This window comes from Pteropus medius, unplaced genomic scaffold (genome assembly GCF_902729225.1).
Source record: "Pteropus medius unplaced genomic scaffold, Ma_sr-lr_union100, whole genome shotgun sequence".
In the NCBI taxonomy this organism is placed as follows: domain Eukaryota; kingdom Metazoa; phylum Chordata; class Mammalia; order Chiroptera; family Pteropodidae; genus Pteropus; species Pteropus medius.
Window position 1 is genome coordinate 20,782,758 of NW_024355205.1, and position 14,564 is coordinate 20,797,321.

At 38.5% G+C, this 14,564-nt stretch overlaps 1 protein-coding gene across 6 annotated transcripts in view; it reads left to right on the forward strand.

The window, feature by feature from the left end:
- Nucleotides 1-1,240: 1,240 nt before the first annotated feature.
- Nucleotides 1,241-14,564, forward strand: part of CHODL (chondrolectin) — a 263,500-nt gene continuing 250,176 nt past the window's right edge. For 5 of the 6 annotated variants that reach the window (XM_039857335.1, XM_039857336.1, XM_039857339.1 and 2 more), the window contains exons 1-2: nucleotides 1,241-1,416; nucleotides 2,602-2,680. The gene's annotated coding sequence lies outside the window, so the exon portion shown is untranslated. Of the gene's footprint in view, nucleotides 1,417-2,601; nucleotides 2,681-12,440; nucleotides 12,591-14,564 lie in introns of all 6 variants that reach the window. The other variant, XM_039857338.1, reaches the window with a different exon arrangement.

Below are 14,564 nucleotides of genomic sequence, written 5' to 3' on the forward strand. Positions count from 1 at the left end.
TGTGTGGCCTGGTTCTTAATAGGTCACTGACGTGCTGGTCTGTGGCCCGGGGGTTGGGGACCCCTGCTCTAAGCTACAGTATTTGTCACCAGAGAATGGAATTCTATCTGAAGATTAGGTTTCTCTGTTATGCTCCAGTGAGACAAATCTGGGCACTCATAACTCTTCCATTCCTCAGCACCTTTGACCTACTGTTCTGTACCTGCGTGGAACTCTCACCAATGCGTGATGAACTCCTATCTATCCTCTAAGCCCCACGTAGTTCTCTTCTCCAGAAAGTTTTTTATCCTCCTCTTACTTTCCACGTGTATTTTATGAGTTTATTATTTGGGCTACCTTTGTGCTTAGACCTATTTTATTTTTCCATTTAACACATGTTCTTATGGAGTTTTTCACTGTATAAAGTGTGAGTTCAAGGAATGTATGAAGTACATCTTACTCATTTCTGAATTTGGGGGTTTAAATTTACACTGCAGTACATATCTCACAAACATGGTGCTTTTATTTGCTATAATACATCTTATCTAGCTCTGGATACCTCAGTTCTGTTGCTAGTGAGAGCATGAACATGCTAGAAAACACTTAACTTGCCTGTTAAAGGTAGCTCAGTCTCTTCTGGCTTAACAAAAGTTTCTTTGTGATTGATGCGGTCTTTTTGATTAGTCGTTAGGGGATGGTAGAATATAATAGTCCATCAGTTCAGAGTACAGACTCTTTATCAGGACTCTTCCCCTGCCTCTCATCTGGTCTCTTTGCCTCCTTTTCTCCAAGGTGGCATGTTTGCTCTGAGAAAAGTTTGAATTGTTCAACGCAGTGTGGAGGCAGCCTTCTGGTGTCGGCTACCATCTTTATTTTTGTTGGTTTCTTCTGAAGAGTGATTAGCCTGTTTAGTGCCTTGTTTTCTTTGGCTGGTGTCCAGTGAGGTATAGGTAATCCCATCTCGTCTACTTGGGTTTCCTGGTGGGACCCTCCTATTGAAGAAGTAGTCTCTTCCATTTGTGTGGGTTTTCTAAAATTCTTTGTTCTATGGCCTCACTCTCCCAGTACCAAACCCTTCAAACTCTCAGCACCAAGGCTTCCCAGCTCTCTAGCTTGAACCGTGGGAACTCCGCGATCTGCTCCATGCCGAATGTTGTTCATGGGAGATAGGGACACTCACGTCCATCTGCTCATGTCTAATCCTCCACGGCTGAGCAAGGCTGTTCTGTTTTTACAGGAAAAATTTGAGAGACATAATTTCAATCAGTCTGATGCCAGAAAAGGGAGTAACCAGTGAAAAATCATTGTCGTAAGACAGCTGGGAGAATCAAGAAAAATGGAATAGATTTTGCCATTCCTGTCAGCGTAATGCCGGCATTCAGTCAGCCTCTGCCAGGCTATTGAGCTTTGTTGGAAAACTGTGGTTACTTAAGATTGGTGAGTTGATCTAGAAATACTGACGTTTAAGCTGAACAAACGTGATGCATTTTCAGCTGCAAAGTCTTTGATGACTCCAAGGCTGTTTGGGATTGTTATCTTCAAGAAAGATTAGAGAGATATTGTCAGACTTTTACATAATAGTTTCTAGTATCAGTTCCTAGTAAAAACTGCTATGAAGATTAGCCAAGAAATTGCTTATATGTCATTGCCTAATCCTTGGAAAAATAACTCAATGTGACATACTTTTTACCTCTTTCATTAAAATACTGCCTGTGAGAGAATAGAATCTGATGGGTAGTGGGTAGCACACTAAGGTAGTGAATAATACCTGTTACTCTGAGAGATTGTCTAACTTGGAATCACTTGCTTTATCCCTTCTGCTGAAAACCTCTAAAATTTTTTGAGAAGCTATGAATATAAAATTTATAACCTAAGACTTCCAAGCAGGCTGAATAATTTGCTGCGACGCTTAAGACCAGCAGGTGTTTTTGGAATATGTGGCATCGAAAGCAATTTTCTCATAGCTAAAGCAGTCTTTCACATGGAGGTAGAAAATGGTAAAGATTCAGACAGGAAAAATGTTGAGGCAATGTGTTATTTTTCTCCCTTATACCTGTGCTTGAGGTTTTATTTTTTTTTTTCATTTTTAAGTCACTTAAGGCATTTTATTTTTTGCTCCTTTTTGTTGATGAACAGTCAATTCTTATTTACCCTTTAATTCTTTGGACTTAATCACCTGTAGACAAATGAAAACATTTATTACACAATTAATCAGAAATTCTGTTTGTTCTTTTACTGAAATTCTATAGGAATTATAGGCATTACCATTCAATATAGCACTTAGTTATGTCATTTTGTTATTGTTAAACACTACTGTGTTTGTCTCATTTCTTCCTTAAATGATAAGCTTTTTGTGTATATACGGGTGTGATGGTTAATTCTGTGTCACTTTGACTGGACCATAGTGCACTCAGGCATTTGGCTAAACATTCTGGTTGTGTCTGTGAGGGTGTTTCTGGATCAGATTAATTTGAATCAGTAGACTAAGGAAAGCAGATTGCTTTCCCTAATGTGAGTGGACCTCATCCAGTCAATTGAAGACTATAGAACAAATAGGCCAAGTAAGAGGGAACTCCTGTCTGACGGCTTTGAGCTGGGACATTGATCTTTTTTTGTCTTTAGACACGAACTGAAATATTGGCTTTTCCTGTGTCTCCAACCTGAGGACTGCATCTTGGGACTTCTTAGCCTCCATAGTCAGGTGAGCCAGTTCCTTAAATAGATTCCTTAAATACCCATATTCCATTTGTTCTGCTTCTTTGAAGAACCCTGACCAATATAACGAGTCATGTCTCTGATACTCATTTCATGTTACACACAATGTTACACACTATGGTTATATTAGAAACTTAAAATAGAGTTTTAGAAGTAGTGTGATCATTGATCAAAATGATCCATGAACCTTAAAAGTCAGTTATTCTAAAACAGAATCCCAACTAACCATTTGCTAAATCCTTGAGTGCTATTTGCTATTTGTTTGAGTGCTATAAGCGTACTATTGTACTTGTCAGTTTTGACATAGGTAGAAATAAACGCAGTGACAAATGCAGTATTGATCTTGATTAGGTGATATAAAATGTGCTGAATTTCTATATGTGAATGACAAATGGTAATTACGGTATATTATACAACATGATTTTCATCATGAAATATGTTATTTAAATGGTAGGTTAAACTTGTTAACCTTAGCCAAAAGGCTGTGTATATCTTCTGAAAATTTATGATATTGTAAGTGGCATAAGAAAGGCTCTATGTTTATCGTTGCTGCCTGCAAGATTTGTAAACCAGTTAAGGCATGTCATCTTTCCTGGAGCAACTGGGTTTTTTTGACCCATGTCAGGGCATGCATTTGGAGTTGTTTTTCAAATAGTTGTGATGAATATCTTGTCTGATTTCAGTTATGGCCCTTGAGGTGAATTTGTAGGAGGACTGATCAAGAGGAAAGTTTTAGTGGTTTGTTACAAATCAGAGGAGTGAAGCTATAACTGATCCCTGTTAAATTGAACTCTGTGGGCTTGACCTCAATAGGCTTGTGTGGGAATTGACTGAATGGATTAAAGGTAGGAAATGTGTCGAATCATAAACCAGAGTTAAGTGAGCAGAGAATTGCATTTGTCATGAGTTACCGTGACTCTGTTCACTTCAGAGTGTGATGGTGTGGGTGTCCTCACATGAAAGACTGTTGCAAACTCTTTTGGTTATTGAGACCACTTATAATAGTTTTTATTATGTGAATGTTAGAAACATAATTTATGAAAATATGAAATGTTTCTTTCCTCCTGAGAAGAGAGGTGAGACATTTCAGCTAAGAAATTTCAGAAAGCAGAAACATCAATTGACAGTCATGGAAGAAAATACTTCTCTGAAATGTCTGGCAATCTGTATTTGCCACTGATTTAATATTTCAATGCATTTCAGGAAGTAATTTTGTTTCCTTAATACTTTGCTAGATTGCCTATAGAAATATTGAAGAATATAATACATGCTCTACTGTTGTCCATTTGACATTGAGCGTTAATAAATACTCCTGAGCTCACTCACCTTCTAGGTCGAAAGTTGATGCTGTTTTAGGAGTGGTAAGCATGGCCTCCCTGTTACTCTCTTTTCAACTCTGCTCGTATAAGTAGCTTTTTTGTCTTCAAATGTGAGGAAAATAGCACCTCATGTAGAGTAGACTCACAGTGGACACAGAGGGCATAGAATGGCAACAAGTGGCAGATGGCATTTTGTAGATATAGTGGAGAGCAGTGAAGACAACTGTGTTAACAGCATAACTATTAAGAGTGGATATTAAATGGAACATTGAACAAGCCCATGAGCAGATAGTAAAAATAATGATTCTGCTAGAAAGAAGTGACCTCTGATGCACGCCTATAAAACCACAAACAATATGTGGCTTTCAACAGAAAATGGAAAAGCAGAAGACAAGAGAAATTGGACCTATATCAAATCCCAGCAGTAATGATTCTCTTAAGAATCATCTAAGGATTTTCACCAGAGACATATTGAAGAAAATATTGGGAATTAATATGAGAATTTTTCTGTATGTTGTTTATTATTTGTATTGAGTTTGTAATTATGATTATATTTATATTTATTATTAGTGGACTATATAGTAAAATATGTCATTTTTTATTTTACAATGCAGATCCATTCAGTCTAAATTAATCCTTTTATTGTCACGAAGTTCTTGAGTGAGCATATGCTTTACATGCTGTCATAGGTGACTAAACGGGGAAGACACTACCTGAAAACAGCTGTCTGCATCTGGGACCTAGAGGAGCAAAATCCAGAAATCAGTCCTTTTTCCAGAATGTTGCTTTTGCCATCCTTGTTTTAATCTGGGGTACTAGATAGTATCCATCTTTTTTAAATTTTATTTATTTATTTATTTATTTATTTATTTATTTATTTATCAATCACCAAAGTCTTTATAAGAGGGTTTGAGGGAAAAAAATGTGACTTGATTAAAAAGAATGTCTCTTTTAGCATTTTATTCAAGTGACGGTGCTCAGTGCAGTCTCTTACTAAGTGTCACTTGTGTTGTTTGTGAGAGTGCGCTAAAGGAGACTACAAATGATTTACATGCACAACTAAGATCCAGGTGTTCTAAGGAGACAGCCCTCTTGCCCAACTCCAAAAATTGAATCAAATCAAGTAAGAGATATTTAGTCATCTCTTTTTATGGGCCCAACACAGGGCTAAGTGTAAAGTGTACAAAATAGAGACCATCCATATTCCTGAACCTTCAGTAATTACACACAAAAGAGTTTTCACAGTCTAAAACATTTCATTTTAGCTATAGAGGCAATAAGAGACAAACAGAAAGAAATTAATGTGATCTGGAGCAAAGAGGTTTCATGAAAGAGACATAATTTGAGATGTACCTACAAAGAGAAGGATGGGAAAGAGAGGACTAGATAGGCAGACGGGAGGAGCAAGTCCACAGCCCTAACAAACTTATCCCAGGTGCGTGCATCATCCCTGAGCTTGAACCTAAGTTTTGCAGGTATCAGTGGCTCTGTGTTTTTGTTAATACTGTGGTGCCCACATATAGAATGACTTCTGTGGCTGCTTGCTTAAAAACCAGTTTCTGATACTAAGTTCCTTCCAGTTTCAACTCCACCATCTTGACTATTTGTCCTCCATGAAGAGAAAGAGTTTGAGAGAGAAACACAGTATTTGATCTCATGGTTTACATGTATAATTTTCTGTGTTTGCTTGACTCAGGAGAAGTTATTTCTTCTCTCTGTTTTTTAGTTAAGTATTCCCGAATCTCTGTAAAATAAAATACTAATCGTGGCAGATGCTAGTGCTCCCCACCCTCTGTATTATCTTCTTCCTGAGCCCTCGGGTAGATGACATTTTCTAGGCTCTCTTGCAGGTAGATGTAGCCATATGAGGATTCTGAGCAATGGCCCGTGAGTGGGAATGATGGAACCATTTCCAGACTGGCACGTAGAGAACCTCCCATTTGCAAATCTCTTTTATTCCCTGGCTGGTTGGAGAGGACTCTAGGGATCCAAAGGAAGATGAGGCCTCTTTGGTGGCAAGGACCCTGGTCCCAAAGTTGTGGGCATAGGACAGAGCCTTTTTTTCTCATTGCCACTCAATTGGACTGTGATGTGATATGATGTGAGCTAGAATCCTGATGAGTTGATTTCCCAAAGCAGTATCACTATTAATTTAAAGCATATGAAGGAACTTCTTACAATGGAGCATAGCTAATTCTAGTAAACTTTAAAAAAAAATTTTATTTGGAAACAATTTCAAGACAAGAAAAGTTGTGAGAACAGCACAAAGAACACCTGTATGTTCCTCACCCTCGTTCATGTGCATTTTGTTCCACTTGCTCCATCTCTTGCTCTTTCTTCTCATATATACGTATTCTTTATATATTTTTCTGAACTCAGTCTACCCCGAACAGTAAGGACACTCTTCCATACACAATCACAGCATTTATCAAACTCAAAACTAAACAAAACAGAAACCCAAGACAAAATGAAACAAAAACCAAACCAACGAAAGAAAAAGCCCAAACCCTCATCTCTATCCAATCCACTGTCTATATTCCTCTTTGCCTTTATTTTTTGTCTTCTACGATATTGACATTTTTAAAGAACACACTCCCCCATTTTTAGTAGAACATTTCTCATTTGGGGATTGTCTCTTGTTTCCTCATTATCAGAGTTAGGTCATGCATTCTTTTGAGGACTCTTGATTGAAGAACAACAAGAAAAGCATTTTAAACTGAAACTTTGCAGAGCACACAGAACAGGAGTTAGAGAGGCATCATGCTGTCATTGCTTAGTTGCCGAGTTACAAGTTAGATTTAGTTTCTAAAAACAACAATATAGTTTCTCACAACACACCAAAAATACAAACACCATCGGAGAGGGGAAATTGCATGTAAAATTAGGAAATTGCTGGTTGTGGATGATAAGTCACAGCTTCCCTTTTAGCATTCAGAACCTCCTGCTACTCTGCTTCAGGACTCCACAGACTCTCTTCTGTCTGGAGCAGTGTATGTGATAAGCTGGCAGGCAAATATTAGTGTCTCACTAGGTCTATTAACCTACCAGGGATGTATGTGTTTTAAAAGATGGTATCTGGGAGGAGTAATCCATGACTCAAAGCATGGTTTCCCAAGGGTGACATTTCTGGGACAGGGCGCCTGGAGAGGGGAAACATTTTTGGAACCATGTAATGGTTAATTTTATTCGTCAACTTGGCTAGTCTGTAGTACCCAGGACTTCATTAAAATCTAATCTAGGTGTTGCTGTGAAGCCTCTTCATGTAGATATGGTGAACATCTACCATTGGCTGACTTTACGTAAAGGACGTTAACCTCAATCATGTGGGCAGGGCTCGTATAGTCAGGTGAAGGCCATTAGAGCAGAAGCTAAGGTCTCCTAGAGAAGAAATTGTGTCTGAAGACCACAGCGTTAACTCCTGCCTGAATTTCCAGCTCGCCGACCTGCCCTACAGGTTCCCGACTTGCCATCCTCTGTAATTACACGAGCCAATTTTTTAAAATAGATCTCTTTATACATATATATCTCCCGTTGGCCTGTTTCTCTGGAGAACCCTGATAAAGATAGGCTGTCATTTCTGTATTTCTCAAGTTATGCTTCAGAAGTAGTAATTGCTAGCACAATGTTTTGAACATAAAAAATGTTCAAATAATATATGTTAAAAGGATCAATTAAACTACCATGAAAGTTAATATTGAGGCTTTGAAGTTAAAAAAAATGAAATGATATTTCTCCATAATATTGAAACTCTCAAAAAAGAAATAGGAACATTCATGCATTCATGCTTTTTTTCCTTTAGTTTTAAGAAAATCTCCTCAGTGTTTTTGTTGTTGTTGTTGTTGTCGGGTTTTTTTTTTTTTTGGTCACATAAACTTGAAGTCACATTGCTCTCCAGGACTCTAACAGTTTCCTGTTTATCAGCAAGTAGTAATACAGGTTTGCTCTTAATTTCAGTATTGAGTAAATATTTTTACATACAGTTTTTTTTTTGCTGCCCTCTGGTGGACATAGTTAAATAAATAAAATGTATATAAATACATATCAAGTAGTCTTCTATTTGAGTATGTTCTCAAAGTTTCTTTCCACATTTGGAAAACCCAATGCATTTTTTATTCAAGAAGAGAGATCAGCACCTCAGATTTGTTTATAAATCCCTATTATAATACATGATGTACTTAAAATATGGCACCCAAAGTAATAGAGCCTAACAAAAAGTTGTGCCGATGTTTCCATGAGAAAATGCGTTGGGAATGCATGCCCCTCTCCCCTGCTGTGGCCTCAATTACTGAGGAAGGCTAAGTGGAATTTCCCGGATTCTTCTCCAGGGTGCCTCTGTGGGCGGGACGTGTATGTGTGTGTGTTGTGTGTGTGGGGGTGGGAGAGGGGTGGGGGTGGTGAAGTACAGACCTGAAGGCTTTCAGGAATGGGACCAGGTGGGTGGGAGTGGTGAAAAGAAGGGAGGCCGAGCTCAGCCTTGAGACGCAGGATGAGGAGCCAAGTTTGAGAGAAATAGAAGATCTAGGAATGAGGCTGGAGGAACAAGAATGGCGCCAAAGACAAGGAGGGGATAGTAAAGGACAATGGTAAGAGCCGTGGTCTGTCAGAGCTGGCTTGTATCCAGTCATAAGAGTCTATTGTTAAGTTTTCAAGAATTTGTGAGTCAGTCGTTAAACAAAGACATTATTAAAAATTAAACCATATAAACTTACAATTGTTTTTAAAACTAGGAGAATACACTCAAACTCATCGCTTCCTAGTTATTTTACTGCATTTTTACCATATTAATAGTAGTAAAATCACCCATTGAGGTGTTTGCTATTTGTGCAGTGAAATACTATATAATGGTGTGTTACTCTCACCCGCTCTACATTCAGTGATATCAGCAGCTGGTAGTTGGTCATGGCGGGAACGTTTTTGCCAAGGAAATTGAAAAATGCTACAAATCAAGGCCTTCCTTTCCCTCCAAGAGTTAGTTGTTAAACATTTTGCCGGCATACCATTAGGTAAAGAGGTGTCTTTGAGAAAAAAAGAGGTTTCCTATTTTATTTTATTATTTTATTGTACTTTACTTTTTCCTTTATTTTATATTTTTAATTCTACCTCTGATTCATTATTCATTCAATCAACAAATATTTTTCGATTCTCTACTCGTCGGCAGTTTTCCAGGCTCTGTTGTGTTTCTGCACATCTTGCAAGAGAGGCACTGACTGCCTTTGTCCCAGAATGTCCTTTCACGGTGTTCATATAGTGAATGACCTTGGAAGATAGAGATCGTGTCTCCCTCTGGAGTGAAGAGCAGGAATACTTACTGCCCATTGTAACATTTTGGATTCTCTATACTTAAGGAACCTCTTTTTTATTACAACCCACCATGTGTGCAGGTGTCATCTGGTCCTTTTGGTGTTACCCTGTAGGACTTGGGGCTCAGGGACCTGGTGCAAAAATGCCAATACTGTGACTACTGCTATTGTTGTGATTAATAAACTATACATCTCTGGTCCACAGTCTTGTGGCTTCTATCAGCATCTATGAAACTGTGGCAGGCTAATTTATTAGCTTGCAAATAGTATAGAATCTCTGATCCTTCCCCGTTTTTGACAGACTGAGTGTCAAGTGTTGGGCTAGGTGCTAGGATGATGAGGTAGACAAGGCAGACAAGATCCTGCCCTGAGAAGGTCTAGAGAGAAGTCTGCTTCACACAGGTCGTTGGGGGAAGTTCTTTCTGCTCAACCACCCACCAGAAAGAACTTTCCCAACGACCTGTGTGAAGCAGACTTCTCATTATTCCATCGCAACACTGTTTGATTCCTTCTTAATCCTTATGCCAATATAATTGTTTAACGTTTCTTCTTTAATGTTGACGATATTTGTTTATAATTCCAAAAGGTATTTTGAGTGTCGCAGGGCAGGGTCTTGTCTTCCTTGTCCACCTCATCATCCCAGCACCTGGCCCAACACTTGACACTCAGTCTGTCAAAAACGGGGAAGGATCAGAGATTCTATACTATTTGCAAGCTAATAAATTAGCCTGCCACCATTTCATAGATGCTGATAGAAGCCACAAGAGGACAGTAGTGACATAATGAAGTAGTAGTTGTTCATTGATTAATTGATTGATTAATGAAGGGGATTTTTAAGATTGGGTGTGGGGTTATTTTTTTTTATTACTAAAGTTATAAAGGGGAAAAGGAGGAGGTCATCAGACCGTGGAGGTAATGACGGGGGGATTCCTGCCCCTTTCCTGCATTGGAATCACATGAAATTTCAAATATTATGTAAGGATTTGGGATTTGAAGAAATCCCTGGAACAAATACTTGGGCGCTGGATGGGAGTAGTGTCAGTGCGGTGGGTGGAGGGCAAAAAAGGTGGCCGTAGGGAGGGAGATAGAATGATTGCGTTAGTACCTGCCCCAGTTGTGTTCCTAGGTGAGACTGTATAAGTCAGGGACAAGTTGCCTGGAGTTTTAAAATTTTCTTTCAACCATTTTTTGGAAAATTAGGTAGCAAAATCCATGGAGTATGGGCACACTAACTATTGAGGGTTACAGTGAAGTTAGTCTGTCTCAAGGACTGAAATGTTTCTGAAACCAAGTTCCTGGCACTTAGTTGATTAATCTGAGACCTCTCTGCTGTCCTATAAAGTGTGGAGCTTTTCATGAGAGGTCACCCAAACAGCCTCGCCGAATACCTGAGACTTGAAAGCAAAGGCAGAACAGTGGAATATAAAACTTCCCTTATGTCTTCCACAAATGTGACTTTAAGTATTTCTGTGGGTTTTTAGAAATGTATGTTAGAATTCGCACTCAAAGCAACTTGAAAATAATATTTTTATATTCAGTTATTTTTAATGACAAATGGATATTGCATAATGTCTGTGCTAGATGGGATCTGTAAATTGATTATAATTGTTTCTTTTAGCACCAGCTGTTAGACAACCTAAATCATCTCCCTGAGTAATAAATACATTGCTAACTTCTGGGGAGTTTCCAAATAAAACGCCAACCTAAAGCATCTCCCTGAATAATAAATACATTGCTAACTTCTGGGGAGTTTGCAAATAAAACACGAACAAAATAAATCTAGAAAACACCTCAATTGTTTTAGTGTGAAATTCTCTTAAAATGAACATATTACTGTGATAATGTACCCTTACATTTACCAAGCACTCAACATACATTATTATAGTCCTATAAAACCCCCCAAAGAAGTTACTATTATTATTCTTCCTTTTCACAGACAAGGAAGCAGGCTCAGAGGTGGAGTGAGTTGCTTCAGGTCGTATGATTAGTAAGGAGCTGAGTCAGGAGTCTGACATGAGCCTTTTGAACATCTAGGCACTGGTCTCTGATCTAAGGACTAAGAGTTTTTGCAGATTCCCTTTTGTTACATCCCTTTTCGTTTATGGGAATGTCCTTGCCTTATGCCCTGATTCTTGGGGTCATTGCCTATTCTTGCTGGTCCAAGCTTCCTTTATTCATAGGTATGCATGGAGACCCCCAGCCCCAATCCTAGACCAATGGGAAAGATTGGGCCACAGTGAACGCTGATCTCAGTGTAATTTAATATCCACTTGGTAAGAAGGATAAAATATATCTATATCTATTGCTATTTAGAAAAGAAAACCAAGGCTGCATGTATATCGTTGTTAAGAAGAAATGCGAAATATTGTTTCTCAACAGCTGCCCTTGAAAATATTAAAAACTCTCAACTTGCCAGAAACCTAGAATAAGATTGTTCTTAGGACTGAAAAATATATGATATAAAAAGAAAAAATTCTTGACATAGTCACATGGCAAAATCACTTAGGCAGGCGATATTTTTTAAAAATAATAAAATATAAATAATAAATAAGAAAATTAAAAGGACATGAAACTATAGATGTATAATGACCAGTTAAGTGAACCCCAATGTAATTACCACCTGTATCAAGAAACAGAGCATGGCTAGAAGCCTCTTCCTTACACAAAACTGCCCCCTGCTCCTCTAAAGGTGATTTTTTTATGATAAATCACTTTTTTTTTAAGTGTTAACACCTAAGGTTATATACTCTATACACTATATATGTATATATGTGTAGTGTGTGTATATATATATATACTATATACGTGGTATGTTTACACACTTATGGTTTATAATAATTACATATAAGTATATATATATATTTAACTAATACTCTAATTAGAGAATATATCTGTGAGATTTGTGAACTCAAGATTAGGTGGCCTTACTCATCTTTATATATCTAGTACCTAGCACAGACCCTGAAATTTGATGAGCATGTCATAGCTGCAATAAATCTGTTTTGAGCAGATAAATTATAAATTGTTAAATAAGAGATCATAATTTCACTTATCTTTTGGAGATTGTTTTGATTAGGTGGCGGAATAATATATATCGAGATATGAACTGATGCTTTTTTCCTTTCAGATCTCCTGAACTGGTTCTTCCATTTGAAAAGTTATGCATTCATTGCCTTCGGGAAGGGAACAACACAGATAAGTCAGATGATGAAAAGAGTTAAATGCTTGGCTAATCTATCTCTGTATCCAGGAGTTTGTCCTGAACAGTGGATTTGAAAAATTAGATAAAGCATTGCTTTTCTGTTCCTGACTCTCTCAGCCCAGAAGGAAGAAAGTGAGAAGGTGAACAAGAGTCTGGATGTGAGGCTGTCACTGAAAACTAGAGGCCGACACTGCTTTTTGGCCTTCCTTGACTGCCATCCTAGGGTGACAGAGACCTTGGATAGGCTTGGGGGCTCTGAAATCGAGGGAATCTGTGCCGCAGTGTGCCGGACCTGCCTTGTCCCAGCTTTCAAGAGCCAATTGTTAGATGTTTAGGAGTTTTGTGAGTGTGTTGGTATCACTTTGGTAATTGGAAATCAGCTGTGGTGAGTGAGAGTGTTACCCTCTGGAAATCAGCAAATGCTCTTCCAATCCACCCAGAAGAGCTGGTTGTTAAATATTTATCAGCGCCCACTAGACCTGTGCCTCCATTCCCAGAAGGGGCCTGGGAAACTAGATGGACTGCGAAGGACCAGACATCTTCTGAAATTTCACATCAAGTGTAAAGTTTGTGGTGTGGTGCAGGCAGGGGATGGGCCTTAGTCAGCTTCTCACGGTTCCCGCCTCTTCATGCCGTGGGAAGGAGTAGAACAATTTCCATGCATCCCAGAGCAGGCCAGAAGTGGTAAAGTATCTGTGAGAATCCTAATAATTGACCCGCAGCCCCAGAGAGACGTGGGATTACAGATCAGTGCTTTCTGAACATCTTGGAGAGGGCATGGAAGTGATTGAGTGTGGACCAAGTTTAAATGGTCTCAGAGCAGAGGTCAGTTGATGACCTGCCAGCAATCTAGGTGGATCAGGTTGCAACATGCAACCAGGTAAGCAATATGTATCTCAAAGAATGCTGGCGTTGACAACCCACTCTCTCTATCCTGATTAATATCTTGGCACAACTGTATAAGTTTCTGAATCCTAAACTTGATCCCAGAAGGCTTGGAATTAGGGCAATGCATGGTGAAGCCCCCACTTTGGGTGTAAAAAATTTAATGGGGTGCCACAAAACTCAGTAATCAAGAAAAATATTTCATGCAATATTTGGAAACTCAATGTAAAAGTGCATGATGAACAAAATATCTGAATTTGAAGTGAGTACAAGATTAGGTTTACCAAGTTTTCCTTTTGCCTCAGGCACTGAAGTGGCTACAGGGAGAATCCTTTATTAATTTGCTAAAAATGACAGGCATATGTTTTGACCAACAATTCCATAAATTCACGCTTCACTTATTTTCTAATGTCTTAGGTAATGCCAGGTTCTGTCTTCCATCTGTTCTCACCCTCTGCCACTTCTAATAGCAATTGAAAAAATAGCTAGTGTTTTATCAGTTTAACTATGTGCCAGGAACTTTGGAAATTGCATTACATGCATTATCTGTTTTAATATGATAACTCCATAAGAGATGGACTATTAAAATGTCCATTTACAAATGAAGAAATTGAGGCTTAAGATGGTCACAGGGCTGTCAGATGTCACCTTGGCTCCAAAGCCTGTGTATATACTTATTGTGTTGAACTGCCAAATCAGGTGTCCTGATGCCTCACCAGGCTTTCCACTGATGTACCTTCCCCTAGCTTAAAAATGTGTTTTTCTTTTTTCTTAAGCCTGGAAGATTGTGTAGCTTTTCTAGTTTACGGGGGTTTTATTATTCCTACTTGTTCTTATGAACACAATGGCTGATAAAGTATTAAAACTATGTTTCTTTATGAAAAACAACTCCAAAATGTCAACAGATAACGGCTGGTGATGAAAATGAGTGGAAAGTCAGAAAATGCATTAAAAAAAAGATTATTCTTAGGCGCAAAGTGGAAGATTTACAGAGCAAATGACAGACCAAGTTGATATTTGTGAATTAGATCAGGACTCTTTCATTTGCAAGTGACAGAAATCCCACTCAAGCAAGGTCTTGGGAGCTGGGCTGCTTATGTAGTGAGGATGGGCTAGGATCTGGAGATGCAGGGATGTGAAGGCCACCCGAGCCAAGTTCAGAAC